This window comes from Choristoneura fumiferana, chromosome 3 (genome assembly GCF_025370935.1).
Source record: "Choristoneura fumiferana chromosome 3, NRCan_CFum_1, whole genome shotgun sequence".
Taxonomy (NCBI): domain Eukaryota; kingdom Metazoa; phylum Arthropoda; class Insecta; order Lepidoptera; family Tortricidae; genus Choristoneura; species Choristoneura fumiferana.
Window position 1 is genome coordinate 17399997 of NC_133474.1, and position 17943 is coordinate 17417939.

The 17943-nt window shown below is 39.1% G+C and overlaps 1 pseudogene; it reads right to left on the bottom strand.

Moving 5' to 3' along the window:
- Positions 1-7184, bottom strand: part of LOC141426116 (stearoyl-CoA desaturase-like) — an 11762-nt pseudogene extending 4578 nt beyond the window's left edge.
- Positions 7185-17943: the final 10759 nt, after the last annotated feature.

Genomic DNA, 17943 nt, shown 5'->3' on the forward strand with positions numbered 1-17943 from the left:
ATCTTTTAATTAAAAGTTGTACTTGGTTTGGATAGGTATACCATGGTGGTTTGGTTGTACCGTTGTCCAGCAGTGGTGTAGCGGTACAGCACGCGGCGCGGAATGCCGAGGACCTGAGTTCGATTCCCAGTGCTGGTCTTATTTTTCTGGTTTTTCTGTGCATCTATATTTCAGTTTGTATTTTCAATTTAGATATTTAACTAAATGTAAACAAACTTCAGGATTCAAGTATTTTAAACATTTAACTTTATCTATCATTGTAATAGTCTAGTTTATATTACTGTTTATGTAACTATTTCAATAAAGAAATGTAAATGTTTAGATAGTTTAATGGGGGAATTTCAATATTTAAGACACCATTGACATTGTTGGTTTACATTTAGTTAAATATCTATCCAAACCTAGTATATATAGTCAGACATAATGTTTTTATTTTTATTTTTCTCATGCTCTTAAAATTTTACTTTAGTCTCTGCACATCGGGACTAAAGCTCCTTTTTATTCTCTAGGGATTAAAGTTTTTTTTTAATTTACTTTGGAAACCCCTAAACAACCAACACGGCGTTTGTGAATCGAGAATTTTTAGGCGTGGAAATAACCTCAAAATGACATCTGTGCAAAAATATTAAATAAAACACGATTAAATTTCGTGAAACACAATTAATGATTACGAATATGAATCTATTTAATTATATTAAGGATTAATTCATTTTATTATGCATAGTCCAATTAGTTTTAAAATAGTTTTCAATCTTAAAACTATTGGCTAAATATACAAGCTTTTAATGCGTCACTTCATAAACAATAAATAGAAAAGAAAAAAAACACGCAGCAATTTTTTTTGCTAGAGAAGATATAGTTTGGCAGATGAGCAGCATACCTATTCGATGATTTTTAAATTTTTGTTTCTCATCATAAACACTTTAATACCTATTATTATCACACAATGCCTGTATAATATAAAACAAAATAAAGGTAACTAAAACTACATACAAACTAAAATTATAAATAAAAAAGTTTGCTATTTGAATTTTGAACAGATGCCTATCCATTAGTCGAGCGTACGTTTTTAAAAAGTAATATTGTAATTTTGAACAAACCATTTTTTTTTTCCTCGCATTCAAAGTGAAATGTACCTAGTGTTTAACGCGAGACTAAACAACCATAATGCCACTCGAACTATAGCCACCCTCGCTCTGCTCGGGTGGCTAAACATCTCGTGTCATTTGGCTTGTCTTACTCCCTTGTTGAATCTACTATTAAATACCTATTAAACTATTGCCCGCTATTTAATTAATCTAAAAAGGATAACTAATTAATATTTTAGTCATGGTTCTTGTAACAATCGTAATCGTAGTTTATTGACATCAGAATAATTATAAATGCGAAAGTTTGTGTGTGTGTGCGTATGTTATCCCTAAACGCTAAAACGGCTGGACGGATACGAAGGAAATCCATACTAATCCAGATCCAGACTAATGTTAAGTGTGAGTTTGTATGTTAGTCCGTCTTTCACGTCGAAACGGAGCGACGGATCGACGTGATTTTTGGCATAGAGATAGTTTATGGGCCCGAGAGTGACATAGGCTACTTTTTATCCCGATAAACGCACAGTTCCCGAGGGAGCAGCGCGCGATAACGATCAAGGACTTTAAACTAGCCACTATAGAATCTTTTCTAAGTAAAAAGTCATTACGTTTTGGTTTCATTGTTATGCGATATCACTATGACGTTTACTGTGAAATGATTCCAAGGTGACTCATGAATTAAAGCCCTTGAACGTACAATCAGTGATACCTTCAAGTGCCCTCAATTAACTTTTTAGTGTGCGTTATTCAGTCCCGTAACTCGGGAGATATCAGTGATAAACTTTGTTAGAAAAATGTTTGCAATGTATACTTACTATAAACATACTTAGATGAGCCATGAAGGAATTGCCTTAAAACTGCCACAACTTTTTTTTATACGACTGGATGGTAAAAGATCACCACCGCCCATAAACATGCAAGACCAGGGGTGTTTAAGGGAGAAAATTATGAAATGGAGAAAGTTAAATCAGTGAAAGTCAACGTGCACGGTACCTGGGTTAGACTGCTGCTACGATGAGTAGGCTCCCGCGGGATGGTCACTTTAGGATCACCAGGGCACACTTTTACGGCGCACACAACCACACGCGAGCCACGTATCGTTTTGTCTGTCTTGGTCAGTGCATTACTAGCGTATTGAAGAGGGCTGCGGGGGTGAAGGAGGGGCAGAGCACTTCAGATGGTTAATTTTGAACATGCAACACCAGGGGGATTTCAGATGCGTTGCCAACCTAGAGGCCTAAGATGGGATACCTCAAGTGCCATGTTCCACCGTCTGTCTCACTCTCCACGCGAAACAACAGTGCAAGCACTGCTGCTTCAACGGCAGGATTAGCGAGCAAGATGGCGGGACTCCTGACTTCTAGTTGATTTGTACCCCATTAAATCATACTTTCAATAAGTACTTGACTCACGGAGACGTTACCATGGCAACCAGCTGCACTAAAAAGATTGACTCAAATAACCATGGAGCAAATAACCTGCCACAGAGCCGGTGCATCCGAAGCGGCTGAAAAGACAAATTATCCAATATACAGGGGTCTAGGCACGGAATATGACTTTTGTCCCACTCGGTGTCGAGACCCTTGGTCCGTGGGGTCCGCCCGGATTGCTACCACCTCTTGCTCGCTAATCCTGCGTGAAGCAGCAGTGCTTGCACTGTTGTTCCGGCGTGGAGAGTAAGACAGCCGGTGAAATTACTGGCACTTAGGCCTCTAGGTTGGCAACACATGCAATCCCCTGGTGTTGCAGTTGTCTGTGGGTGGTGGTGATCTCTTACCATCAGGAGACCCACTTGCTCGTTTGCCATCCAGTCGAATAAAAAAATAGGTACTCTTTATTTAATTTGTTTTAGTTTTGAATCTATTTTTGTTTTATATAGGTAAGTTTGTTAAGTATAGGACTGTTTTTTAAATAAATTAATATTAAAAAAAAAGAAAAGGAGAGCTCTGCTTACACTGTATATGCGGAACCCTCTGTGCGCTGTTCCGACTCGCACTCGACCGATCTTATTACCCAATCCTTGCTAACCCTACAATGGATCGAACCCTGTTTCCTAACAATAGCAAAGGATCAATAAAATCAATAGTGTAAGCACAAAAAAATGATACGATAAAAAATGCCAAGGGGCGTTTGTAATGGCGAATAATATAGAATTTAGTAGGATTTGTAAAATAAAATAAAACGGCTAAGTGCGAGTTTGATTCGCGTACTGAGGGTTTCAAAGCAATTTGAAAATGGAAATGAAAAATGAAAATGAAAAGATTTATTCGGGACACACACATATAAATAATAGATACAGAACAAAAACATAATAATAATAAAGTGAAATAAAATAAAATGAGATTACAAAATACAAAAATAATTAAAAAAGAGAGAAAAAAAATACTTATATATATGCGCCCGAAATGGTCCCGCCTCAGCATAAAATGCGGACTCCTTTGGTGGAGCCAGCGCTGGTCTTCCGGCGAGACCATTTTAGACGAATAGAATTTGGTATCGATATCTAAGTCAAGATATCTTTATAATGCGAGTGTATATTAGTGTGTGTGTATAATGTGACTGACTGTGCGAATTTTCCACATTTGTTGACTGTTTTTGTTTCCGTACCAATTAGTTATTGAATGTCTAGTGATAGCAGAGCCCCTCTCCTAAGCAAAAGTTGATAATCGTTTGCATGCCATAAAACAATAATGCCAATAGACGTGTCTGTCAACTTGAAAGTTCGACTTTAGCGACATATTCATTTGATAGGAACTTGTTTAAAAACTGACAGACCACTTATTTGGCTGATGGTAGCTCCAACACAAAATTTCAAGTTTATAGGACAGCCGGAAGTACCCTATAGGGTTTTCGGTTACGGCAATTTGTATGGTACATAGCCCGAAGAATTGCGAAACTGAAGTGGCTGTGGGCGGGGCACATTGCTCGCAGGACTGATGGCCGATGGGGTCAGAAGATTCTCGAGTGGCGTCCGCGGACCGGGAGACGAGCTGTCGGTGCCTCCATCAAGATGGAGCGGCGACCTGGTTAAGATCGCGGGATCGCCGTGGATGCGGAAAGCACAAGACCGGTCTGAGTGGAGAGCCGCGGGGGAGGCCTATGTCCAGCAGTCGGACGTGTTTCGGCTGACATGATGATGATGGTATGGTACATACGGTGCTATAGGTAGGGCTGGTCCACAAATTTAAAGTTGCTCAACGTGCTATGGAAAGAGCTATGCTCGGAGTTTCTCTGAAAGATAGAATTCGTAACGAAGCGACAGAGAACCAAAGTTATCAACATAGCCCACCGCATTAGCACGCTGAAGTGGCTATGGGCCGGCCATATAACCCAAAGAACTGATAACCGTTGGGGTAGACGACTTCATGAGTGGAGACCAAGGATCGGCAAACGTAGCGTAGGACGTCCTCAGACTCGGTGGAGCGATGATCTTCGCAGGGCGGCTGGCAAAAGCTGGATGAGAGATAGTTTCAGACTTTCCGTACTGAGCGATCTAAATGAGCCACCCTATCATGTACATAAATCAGTTTGTTCATGCAACGGAGACAGACCCGCGGCATTCGCTAGTGCAGCCAGTCTGGTTCCTCGCCCGCCGAGTTTGACCCGTAATTGCAAAGCCGCAAGTCACAGGCTGTCGCGGAGCGATTACCTATCGAACTATTTACTTTTGGTGGTTGTTTCATGATAGGTGAGAGAGAGAGAGAGAGAGAGAGAGATGGAAAAAAATAAAAATAACATCGATATAGTATAGGACTCCACTCAGCATAATGTTACGGCAAGCCGCAAAGCTGTTTTTCAGTGGTCAGCCGGTCGTTTCTGTAATTATCTGTAACTCTCACGAATTGTAATTTCATTCTTTCTGTAAGATATCGATTGATTCTATGTTATTTTCTTCTTCGAAGTTACTACACTCCTGACAGAGTCGTCGGTTGGAAATCAACAGTGAATCTTAAGCGTCTTTTTCGATGTAAAAGAATGAAGAATAAAAAAATATATTTGAAATATAACAATGTTACAATAAAGACTCCGCACTAGACTCTGATACCGGAGACAATTTACAATAAAACAGTTACTTGAGTAATGAATAATAAGTTGACACAAACAAATTCTTAACCTAAATTGGGTGTATGTGTGTGTGTGTGGTGTGTAGTGTGTGTGCGCGTGTGTGAGTGTGTGTCTCATCCGCTGAGTATAGTCATAAAATTTGGCACTGTTGCTGTTGCTGTTGCGCACACGCACACGCACACGCGCACACAAAGACACACACACACCATACTAGAGATCACAGTCTTGTGGACTCACTTACAATACTTGTTGTCTGTGTTTGTTTTAACAGTTTTAAGTATGATTCGCCAACTGTATTTCTGTGGACATCTGTTATTGGCTTTCTGTTTAGTACCTAAGTCCTATTATAATGTCCTGTATTGCTGTTAATGCCCCAAATAAATAAATTAAAAAAAACTCCGTCCGCGTGTAATTCGTATATTTCCGGGATAAAAACTATCTTATGTCCTTCCCGGGGACTCAAACTATCTGTACACCGAATTTCATCTAAACCAGTTCAGCGGTTAAGACGTGGTGAGGTAACAAACAAAACAAACAGACACAAACTTTCCCATTTGTATTCGTGGGATGTGATATCCCGCTCCCGCTACCTCTTGTGACTGGTGCCCCGCGCGCCGACCGGTTTGCAGACGCAGGCGCAGCCAAAAAAAATGTCTGCCGCCCGTCTGGGAGAGAAAGCTGCGCCAAGTGAAATTGACTTAGTTGATCCCTGTATGCAATACAAGGGTTACCTATTTCAAGAGCTACGGTGCCACAAACAGACACACAGACACACATACCGGTCAAACTTATAATTACAACTTATAACAACTTTTTGCGTCGGGGGTTAAAAATAAATTTTAACAAATGCTTTTTAGGGTTCCGGAGCCAAAATGGCAACAACGGAACCCTTATAGATTCGTCAAGTCCGTCTGTCTGTCTGTCTGTCCGTCCGTCCGTATGTCACAGGCATTTTACTCGAAAACTACAAGATGTATATCAATGAAATTTGGAGTACAGATGTCTTGTCAAAGCCGCTATTTAGTTTTGTAGTTAAATTACAAAAATAAATATTTACACGTAACAGAAGTTGAAAAAAAAATTTTTTTAACTCGCATCAACGTGTGGCACATAGTTCGACAGCTCTTTTGAAAAGATAGTAAGGTTTCTCAAAAATTTTTTGATTAAGTGAAGATTTCCGGAAATAATCGCTCCCATTAGTAGCAAAAATTGTCCCCCCCCCTCTATCTTGTAAACCGTTTGTCCAAAAAAATATGCAAAAATATCGAAAGTTAACGCTTAATAAATACTTTCAACGGAAATTGGTTTCAATATGATCGGATATACCGTTTTTGAGTTTATTGCCGAAAAACTGCGCTTCTCAACAAAAGGACGTAAGTGCCGTGAAGATACGCTCTCTTTCTGGTAATAGATTTTAAGACTGTAGTAAGTGTTTTAATGAGGGCTATCGTTTTATGTCTCACTAGATGGCGCACTGTTGCGTGAGGTTTTTAAGTATGGCTTTCAAAGTCTGTTATTACGGGCGTGAAAACAAAGTTTATAAAAATTTAAAAAATATCGAGCATGCCACAGTGTTGCATAGTCCCCGTTTTGTTCGGAAAAAAGGGAGGACAAAGGTTTCCGAAAGACAAAACTGTCTCAAAATACAGACATTCATTGCCCCGTAACGCATAATTGCCATAATTAATTTCAGATAATGCAAAATATTCACAAAATTATTCTAATTATAAATAAACCCGCGTAGCTCACCCAAAACTATGAGATTTGACATTTCGGAGACCTCACGCTACACTAGCGCCTCTAGCGGCGAATTCATTCGCGATAGCCCTCATTGTGTTATAACGCACATAATATTACTTGATTTTTTTCGAAATGGCTACGGAACCCTATCTTGGGCGTGTACGACACGCTCTTGGCCGATTTTTTTTATAGTTCCACGGACTCTAAGTTAGATATATGCTCTATCAGTATCAGTTCTATGAACATGATAAGGAGAGTCCCGTCTGCTTTGCTTCCTGTGGGCGCGGCCATTATACATAACGGTCCACAATAGCTAAATAGCTTATCTACTTTGTTATCACTGGACAAGCAATTTAGTATATCAACTGAGTGTATAAAACAGACTTAGAAGTAACAAAAAATAACAATTGGCTTTTGTCCTTAAAAACCGGCGTGTGAGTCGGACTCGCGCACGAAGGGTTCCGTACAGTCACCAGCACCAATATCTGACACAAGCGTGCATAAATATCTGATACGACTCTATTCCTAGGGCGGGAAGGATGTGTCAGATATTTTTGCACGCTCCGCTGTGGCAGATATTAATGCTGGTGACTTTACCTGCTGTGTACATACCTGCTGAGGCACCGACTTCAAACTAGTGCCTAGAATCTATGTCCTAGATTAAGGTTAATTAAAAAAAAGGTTTATTAATATCTGCTTTTCAGCTTTTTCGTCGTTAAAGACTGTATTATAAATTTTAAACTTTCGTGATTCTCACTCATGGTCAAAATACCCATACCCCACACTTCAGTCTACTCGTGACCACGGCAACTGTAACGTTGCCGAAACGTCGAGGTAAATATTACTTGTGTAAAATAGCGTGATAAGTCCCGTGTATAGTATTACGTACTTGCCCTCCAGTTCTGTTAGCTTGAGCTTGGCTTGACGTGCTACCGCGGGTCTAGATATACGAAGTAAAGTTAAACGATTGCAATAACAAGACTTTAAAACATTTATTTTCTTTGTTTTAGGGACATCTGCTTCTTTCGCCAGTGACTTTCATCTGGAGAAAAATTCTCTCTTGGATTAAAGCTAAGGTAACCGTATTAATAGGTTTAAAGTGTTACGCTATGTTTTAAATCAGGTTGTGTCTGTGTTTTTAGGGTTCCGGAGCCAAAATGGCAAAAAAGGAACCCTTATAGTTCCGCCATGTCTGTCTGTCTGTCTATCTGTCCGTCCGTCCGCGGCTTTGCTCAGGGACTTTCGATGCTAAAAAGCTGTTATTTTGCACGTATATATATGTAAACTATGCCAACAAAGTGGTACAAAAAATTTAAAAAAAATATTTAGATTTATAGACGTAAAGCGGGGGGAGATTTTTTGTTTCTCATCCAACCCTATAGTGTGGGATATCGTTGGATAGGTCTCTTAAAACCATTAGGGGTTTGCTAAGACGATTTTTCGATTCAGTTTCAGTTCAGTATTTTTGCGAAATATTCAACTTTAAAGTGCAAATTTTCATTAAAATCGAGCGCCCCCCCCCCCCCTCTAAAATCTAAACCGGTGGGTGGAAAAATTTGAAAAAATTCAGTATGGTAGGAAGTATATCAATATCAAACTTTCATGGAAAACTATAACGGCTAAGTTTGCTTGAGAATTATTGGTAGTTTAAGAGTGAATAGCAGCTTAAGATATAAAATATACTTAAACTTGGAAGATTCCGTATAAAATACGAAATCCTTAGAAAAATATTTCTTATTTTTTTCGTAATGGCTACGGTACTCTATTTAAGGCGTATTCGACACGCTCTTGGCCGGTTTTTAGATTTACATAGTGATGATAGATTAGTGATGATAGATTTACATATGAGCTACCTTCATATTAAATTTCAAGTGTCTAGGACAGCCAGGGGTGACCTAAAAATTTTTCGGTTTAGGCAATTTTAATGGAAAAACCTTTTTACAAGCTTTTATCTGCTTATATATACTCATCGGCACATTTGGCCCACTCTCCATACAAAATTACCTATTGCTGGGGGTGTTTTTGTTCTCGTCTTACCCTGGTTAAAGTGGGGGTGTTTTTGTTCTCGTCTTACCCTATAGTGTGGGATATCGTTGGATAGGTATTTTAAAACATTGGGGAGTTTCCAAAACAATCGTTTGCGAAATATTCAACTTTAAACTGCAAATTTTCATTAAAATCTAGCGTTCCCCCTCTAAAATGTAAACTGTTGGGTGGAAATTTTAATAAAAATTCAGAATGGTAGTATATACCTAAGTATAATCAAATTTACAAGGATCTACTATAACGGCTAAGATTGCTTCAGAATTATAAATCCTTGGAAACTTACTTGATTTTTACTTACTTTTTTTTTCAATTCTGCGTGAGCGAAGCCATGGGCAAAAGCTACCCATATAGGGATCCCTTCCACTCTTTGAACGATTGACAGACAAGAACACAAGAATAAACAACGTTTGATAGTAAAAAGGGCATAACGTCGCTTCCAACCTAAAAAAACTTTCCTTAAGTATAAGTTAGCAACTCGATCAGCTGTCTAGACCCCCCCCTACCCCCTACCCACGCGCCCCCCTGTCTAGACGAGCCCGAGACACCTGGCTACGTCGGACAATGAGGCTGGAGTCAAAACATAACTATTTTTAGAGTTCAAATGATCTTAGACGTAGAACAGTTTTTGTTAGAACCTAACCAACCTAGAAAATAATATTGAAAATATAAAAATATCAACAAGGTGTGATTTAATAAATGAAAAACACAGACGCACCAAAAATATTTTTAAGGTTCCGTATCCCAAAAGGAAAAACCGGCCAAGAGCGTGTCGGACACGCCCGAAAGAGGGTTCCGTAGTCATTACGAAAAACTTAAGTAATATTTTTCTAAGTGATTTGATATGTTGTACGGAATATTCCAAGTTTAGGTATATTGTACAAGCAGAGGATCGTGGGTTCAAACCCCGGCTCGCACATCTGAGTTTTTCGGAATTCATGTGCGAAATTACATTTGAAATTTACCACGAGCTTTACGGTGAAGGTAAACATCGTGAGGAAACCTGCACAAACCTGCGAAGCAATTCAATGGTGTGTGTGAAGTTCCCAATCCGCACTGGGCCCGCGTGGGAACTACGGCCCAAGCCCTCTCATTCTGAGAGGAGGCCTGTGCCCAGCAGTGGGACGTATATAGGCTGGGATTATTATTAGGTATATTGTATACCTTGGGCTGCTATTTACTCTTAAACTACTAATAATTCTCAAGAAAACTTAACCGTTATAGTCTTCCTTGTAAGTTTGATATACTTACTACCATCCTGAATTTTTTTCAAATTTTTTTTACGCCGCTCGATTTTAATGAAAAATTGCACTTTAAAGTTAAATATTTCGCAAACAGATCACTGAATCAAAAAAACGTCTTAGCAACCCCGTAATGGTTTTAAAAGACCTATCAAACCATACCCCACACTATAGGGTTGGATGAGAAAAAAAATCATTCCCCCACTTTACGTCTATGGTAAGTATCCTAATAAAAAAAAATGTTTTTTTTATTGTACCATTTTGTTGGCATACTTTTCATATATATTCATGTAAAATTACAGCTTTCTAGCATAGTCCCTGAGCAAATTCTAGAGAAAGAGCCTAAGAAACTATAAGGGTTCCGTTTTTGCCATTTCGGCTACGGAACCCTGAAAACCGCATTCGAATCGATCCACCCGCTTAAGAGCTACGGTGCCACAGACAGACACAGATAGCGGTCAAACTTATAACACCCCTCTTTTTGCGTCGGGGGTTATAAAACGACGAGTCAGGAATCGACCACACGTGAAAAATATAGCATAGGAAAAATTCGTGTCTAGATTCCTGTCCAGCGGTGGTGTAGGGGTTATAGCACGCAGCACGGATTGCTGAGGACCTGGGTTCGATTCCCAGCGCTGGTCTCTTTCTGGTTTGTCTGTGCATCCATATCTCAGTTTGTATTTTCGATATGGTTTCACGGAATACCCGTAAAAGTAACAAATTTGGAGTTGAAATAAAAAATACAAAAAGACTCCAAAAAAAACCAATCATAATTTGATTGCTTAGTAGCGACATCTCTTGTCTGTGTGAGCGGTTGGTTCCGAAAGAGTGTGACGTCTCTCGATGAGAGCGGAACATAGATGTCGCTAGTGCTGCTGCATAAGTAGCGTAGTAGAAATAAGCAACCTGAGATATGTATGCATAGGAAAAATTCGTGTCTAGATTCCTGTCCAGCGGTGGTGTAGGGGTTATAGCACGCAGCACGGATTGCTGAGGACCTGGGTTCGATTCCCAGCGCTGGTCTCTTTTTCTGGTTTTTCTGTGCATCCATATCTCAGTTTGTATTTTCGACACACGTGAAAGTTTGTCCGACTGTTAACGCCCTTCGTGCCCGGCTCACACTTGGCTTGTTTAATGTGTTTTTGGCACCATAAAACGCGCAATACCATCTGTTCTTATTCTCACGGTGCGTTTACGCGTTTTTTGCGTATTCGCTCTTTTTAGAACGCTCCCGCTTCACACCTGTCGGTGTCTCGATTATCAAAGCTTTTTAAAAAAAAAATGCGTGTTAAGTCCGTGTGCAATGCAGGTTTTTCTGGATGGCAAACGAGCAAGTGGGTCTCCTGATGGTAAGAGATCACCACCGCCCATAGACACTGCAACACCAGGGGGATTGCAGATGCGTTGCCATCCTAGAGGCCTAAGATGGGATACCTCAAGTGCCAGTAATATAAATAAACCCGCGTAGCTCACCCAAAAACTATGAGATTTGACACTAGCGCCTCTAGTGGCGAATTCATACGCGATAGCCCTCATTCGTTTCCCTATCCCGCGGGGACTATGCTGATTTCCCGCAAAATTAGCCTAAGTTAATTTAGTACAAGTACCTAGTAATTTTTTTTTTATCTAAGCGTCGTCGGTGTCGGGGGAACGCATACAAACACACAGACACACATAGCGGTCCTTATGACACCCCTCTTTTTGCGACGAGGGTTAAAGATTAAAATTTTAGTGTTAGGTAATTCAAATACCACTCCATCAACGCATATACAGCTAGAAAAAACGTATATTTAACTTCCCATTTCTTTTATACATTTTTTACCTAAAAAAACTGCGATGAAGGAAAGAATTAGCAGCAGGATGTTTGCTTCAACCCCCTATTTTTTAAAGCGTATAAAGTGATACGCCGATTCCATTGAGACTTCGTTTTTGGGGTTCCATATTGAAAAAAAAAATGAAAAATTGCTTATTTCCCATATTAACTAGTCTTAAATTTCCTTTAGTGGTAGGGACTTCCTTTTAGGTGAGTGAACCTGTGTTAGGACACCCCGCTCCTTCATAACTAGGTATTAAGTAAGTCTGCACAGGAAATATTACCATATAAAAATTACTTATATTCTTAATTTAATACGCTAAATAACGGTGATGTGTGTGTGTGTGTGTGTGTGTGTGATATGCCACAAATTAGGTACAGTTAATATTTAGCTCGGTACAGTAATAGCTCCGTGTCATCATAGCTTAGTTGTTTCAGCCATGTAGTTAGTTTCATCTTGCATTTGTATAGGATTAATTGTGACTATTTTTTAACCGACTTCAAAAAGGAGGAGGTTCTATGTTCCAATGTTTGTATTTTTTTAGGGTTCCGGAGCCAAAATGGCAAAAACGGAACCCTTTCGCCATGTCTGTCTGTCTGTCCGTCCGCGGCTTTGCTCAGAGACTATCAATGCTAGAAAGCTGTAATTTTGCACGGATATATAAGTAAACTATGCCGTCAAAATGGTAAAGCTAAAAATTGAAAAAAAAAATTTTTTTTATTGTACCTCCCATAGACGTAAATTGGGGGTATTTTTTTTCCTCATCCAACCCTATACAATTCAATACAATACAATAACTCTTTATTGCACACCAATACAGTAAACAGTACAGAGAACACAAGTATATACATAGAGATTTTCTAAGGTAAGCAATAGGCGGCCTTATCGCTTCAGAGCGATCTCTTCCAGGCAACCTTTACAATGGACAGAAATAAGGAATACATTTTAGCAGGTGGTGCAATTTACAGTAGATTAGAGCTGTATCAAGAATACATAAAACTAACACATACAATACACATACACAACAAATCTAAATAGATAGATAGGTAGATAGATACCATAACAACACATAAATAAGCTACTATAACATTCATACGCAAGATGACAGGTAGTGTGGGGTATCGTTGGATAGGTCTTTTAAAACCATTAGGGTACACCCCAATACTAATGCGTTGTACGGGAATGGCACGGAACCCATTGTGCGAGAGCCCAGCTTGCTTTTGGCATTTTTTTAAAACATCCCAATGATCTATTGTAGTTTTTTTGCAGACAATCCCTATTGTACGATCTATGAGTAACGGATTTTTGGAAACGGAACTATGTTTTTTACAAGCTTTTATTTAGTTTCACCTGTCCCGTTGTCTGTCTGTCTGTAATCAAATCTTGCAAGCTAAATTCGACCAACTTCCAGTAGTTGGATTGACTTGAAATTTGGTATGATTGTGTAAATTGCGTGACAATACAACAATCTGGTAGTGACATCCTGGTAGTCCAGCCAGGATCGTCTCCGCAGGACGGAACTCTTCAACGGTTAACGGCATCGACTTGAAATTTGGTATGCAAATGTAGTTTGGGTGACAATGCAAGTAAAGTCGCCAAAAATACAGTCAGCAAAAAAAGCTTGTATTAAAAATGATTTACCAGAAACTTATTTAAAAAGATTTCTCATGTCCTAATTGAATTTCATTTAATAACCAGCTTTGTTTCTCAATTCCAGGTGCAGAGATGACATCATCAGCTACTGTCCAGGGTCGAAGAAAGCACCAAGGGCGCAGATTCATTTAAACAGATGGACGTGCAGAATCGCCTAATCGCATTGGTGGGAATCCAGTGGGTCAATAACCTAAAGAACCGACTTAGGGCCTCCCCACATAGTATGTCCACCCAATAACAGCGAAAAAGACGTCTTTCTGTCGGTAAACGCCGTTTCGCGTCGGCCGAGCCGATCGACGTCTTTTTCGCTCTTATTGCGTGCTCTTATAAGTTTTTTGTAGACACGGGGGATAAATAACGTCACGGTGACAAAGTCACAAACTCACCGTGACTCGCCGTCAAATGTCACTGTGACTTTTCACAAAAGAACAACGTTACAAAATCACATACGTTCCTACTGTTCCTAGCGCCTAGCGCAGTCTCTGTTACTCAAATCACGACGCTGTAGAGTGCTGTGACAGTCCTAAGCCTGTAAAAGTGTGAAGGTTATTTTGAATCAATTGACAAGATTTCATTTTTTTAACACCTGTAAATTACTGCAGGAATCGAATGAGTTTTGCCTCCTGAACATGGCAAAATATTTATTATAATTGATTGCTCCATATTTTAAAAAATACAAAAAAAAATAAAAAAATACGTCTGAATTTGCCAACACTACCACAGAATGGATATGTTTCCTTTGCCTTTTTCACCAGAAAAAGGAGCTGTCATAATTTTGACAACGTCTCTGTGCAACGTCTACGTCAGATTTACGTGATCTTTTTTTTAAGAGACTAGACAAAAGTAATGGATCTATTGTGTGCTAGTTTTGGAGTTATGCCCTTTTAGAATAAGCACATCTTAAAAAAAATGTAATAAATTAATTAATAGTTGTAGCGAAATTTTAAAAATATCAGCGTTTTTCTCTTTCCAAACAGAATACAGAGAACGAATCAAATTATAGTCTTAGAAATATGACATCTTGTCAATTACTTGTGTGATAACGGTGTGACTAAAACACGGTCATAATAGCACCGCGACAATATCATATGGTGATATGAGTAACATGCGTGACATAGTCACGTTGAAATAACAGTGACAAGAAAAACGTTCACTACAGGACCGTGACGTGTCACAAGTATCATACAGCGCCTCTAGTGGCGTTTTCACAAAACATTCGTTTGCTATTCGAAGACGTAAATCGAGCGTTCGATCGTCGATACGTAGCCGCCACATGTCCACGGTGCGGCGTCGTCACCCGTTTTCGTTACGATACGCGGACGAAATAGTTTACGTAGCAAACCTACACTCACAAAAGTTGTTACGCAAACTTTCCGCTAGAGGCGCTGTCCGTGTTTCCATGCAAATTAAGATTTTGACGCGAACGCGATCGAGACGTATTTTGTAACCGAAAACTTACACTAAGGCGTGTAACAGGCGTGACAAAGTCACGGTGACTTTTCACTGTGACTTTTTTGGAACGGGATCGTCAGTCACTGATACCAAAATGTAACGCTTTTCCCCAAGTCTAGTTTTTTGATCGGCTGAAGCCGATTCCGCGTGGATTGGGGAGACCCTAAGTCGAGTTTGGACTTGCAAGAAAAATCGTGAAAGTCGCATTACATTGCGGCGCTCGATGACCACTACAAACTCGTTGGCTTTACGGTCTCGCAATGTAATGCAATTTGCACGACTTTCCTTGCAAGTCGTCTTGGCTTTAGACATGTTGAACAACCCCGGAAAACAAAAAAACAGCTTACAGCGGCAACATTCCCAGAGCGTAGTATTACAACTTAAGGGATCTTTAAAAAACGAGCCTATCAATTCTTTAAAGGGTCGGCAACGCACCTGTGATTCCCCTCGTGTTGCGGGTGTCCATGGGCGACGGTGATCGCTCTCCATCAGGTGACCCGTCTGCTCGTTTGCCCCCTCGTGTTATAAAAAAAAAAAAACATCGAAAATACGAACTGAGACATGGATGCACAGAAAAACCAGAAAAAGCCTATTGCTCACCTTGTAATTTTAATAATTTGTTTTCTGTATCGCTTACTATATCTGGTGTACAATAAAGAGTCTTTGTATTGTATTGTATTGTAAAAGGAGCTGGTTCTTTTTCTGGTTTTCCTGTGCATCCGTCTCAGTTTGTATTTTCGCTATAGATCGTACCCGTCAAACTGTACGACATTAGTTCAGCGACTTTTAATAATAACAAAGCTTTAGATTTTCTCTTTTTCATACAAATGAAATAGTAGAATATACGCCATCCTGGAGCCCAATGAGGGCCATCGTTTTTCTCTCACTAGATGGCGCACTGTTGCGTGAGGTTTTTAAGTATCGTTTTGAAAGTCTGTTATTACGGGCGTGAAAAAATGTTTAGATTAAAATCATATTTAATACACCTTAAAACCGTACCATGTAAATATCGAGCATGCCACAGTGTTGCATAGTCCCCGTTTTGTTCGAAAAAAAGGGAGGACAAAGGTTTCCGAACGACAAAACTGTCTCAAAACACAGACATTCATTGCCCCGGAACGCATTTTGCCATAATTAATTTCAGATATTGCAAAATATTCACAAAATTATTCTAATTATAAATAAACCTGCGTAGCTCACCCAAAAACTATGAGATTTGACATTTCGGAGACCTCACGCTACACTAGCGCCTCTAGCGGCGAATTCATACGCGATAGCCCTCATTGAAGTCGCCTGTCACGCACTCTACAAACATTCGAATAAACTTTACAATTAACTCTACAATGCAGGACTTTTTGTTTTTGCAAAAAAAAAATATGTTATAAAAATTGGGGTTTCATCATCCCAGCCTATATACGTCCCACTGCTGGGCACAGGCCTCGTCTCGGAATGAGAGGGCCTGGGCCGTAGTTCCCACGCGGGCCCAGTGCGGATTGGGAACTTCACACACACCATTGAATTGCTTCGCAGTTTTGTGCAGGTTTCCTCACGATGTTTTCCTTCACCGTAAAGCTCGTGGTATATTTTAAATGTAATTTCGCAGTTTTTCCAGGAAAAAATAATAAATAAAATATATAGTAACAATTTTATTGAAATAAGTTTTTATTTCATTGTGTTCCCGTTAAGGAACTACATGCATTATGCTGTGGGACTTTCATCAACATCGTCTAAAAAAAATCAAAAAATGTAATGAACTGCGTAAAGTTATTATCCTTTATACTTGTATTATTTATGTATTGTTTGTAAATTTGTGTATTTATGTATTTTATTTTATATTTAGTTATAGATATATTAATGTTTTATATATGTGCTATATATTTATTGTATATAGTTAGGTATTTTTGGTTTACATGTGCATTTATATTTATTCAAATGTTTTGCTCCATTTGTCGATCCTTGTTTTTTGGATTGCTCCTCTACCACTCAATGGTTGACTGGCAGAGATCCCTGCAGGGATAATTCCGCCTTTGTACTTAACACAACTTTTATTTATGTAACCTTTTTGTACAATAAAGAGTATAAACACAAACAAACAAACTGCGACCAAAACAAATATCCTCTTGCTTATGACATAAAGACTGTCATAAGTGCACACATTCTTCACTTATTTAGTATTCGCAATAAGAACGTCAATGCATGGAGTACCGAATCGGGAACGTTTGAAAAATCTATGTAAATAACGCAATATTATAAAATGACACTCACCTGATAATGCACAGTTTCTCAGACACTATATTATTATTTTCAAACTGCTTCATCTAGTAATTATTTTTTTATCACCATCCGTAAGTTGACGAAAACAAAATTTGTATAATATTTGATTGGATTACTCTTTGATGAATTATAACAGGTATAATGAGGGCTATCGCGAATGAATTCGCCGCTAGAGGCGCTAGTGTAGCGTGAGGTCTCCGAAATGTCAAATCTCATAGTTTTTGGGTGAGCTACGCGGTTTATTATAATAAGAAATTTTTTGTGAATATTTTGCATAACCTGAAATTAATTATGGCAATTATGCGTTACGGGGCAATGAATGTCTGTGTTTTGAGACAGTTTTGTCTTTCGGAAACTTTTGTCCTCCCTTTTTTTCCGAACAAAACGGGACTTAGCAACACTGTGGTTGCTGGATATTTTTTGGTACGGTTTTAAGGTGTTTAAATATGATTTTAATCTAAACTTTGTTTTACGCCCGTAATAACAGACTCTGAAAGCCATACTAAAAACCTCACGCAACAGTGCGCCATCTAGTTGAGACAAAAAACGATAGCCCTCATTAATCAAAGGGAT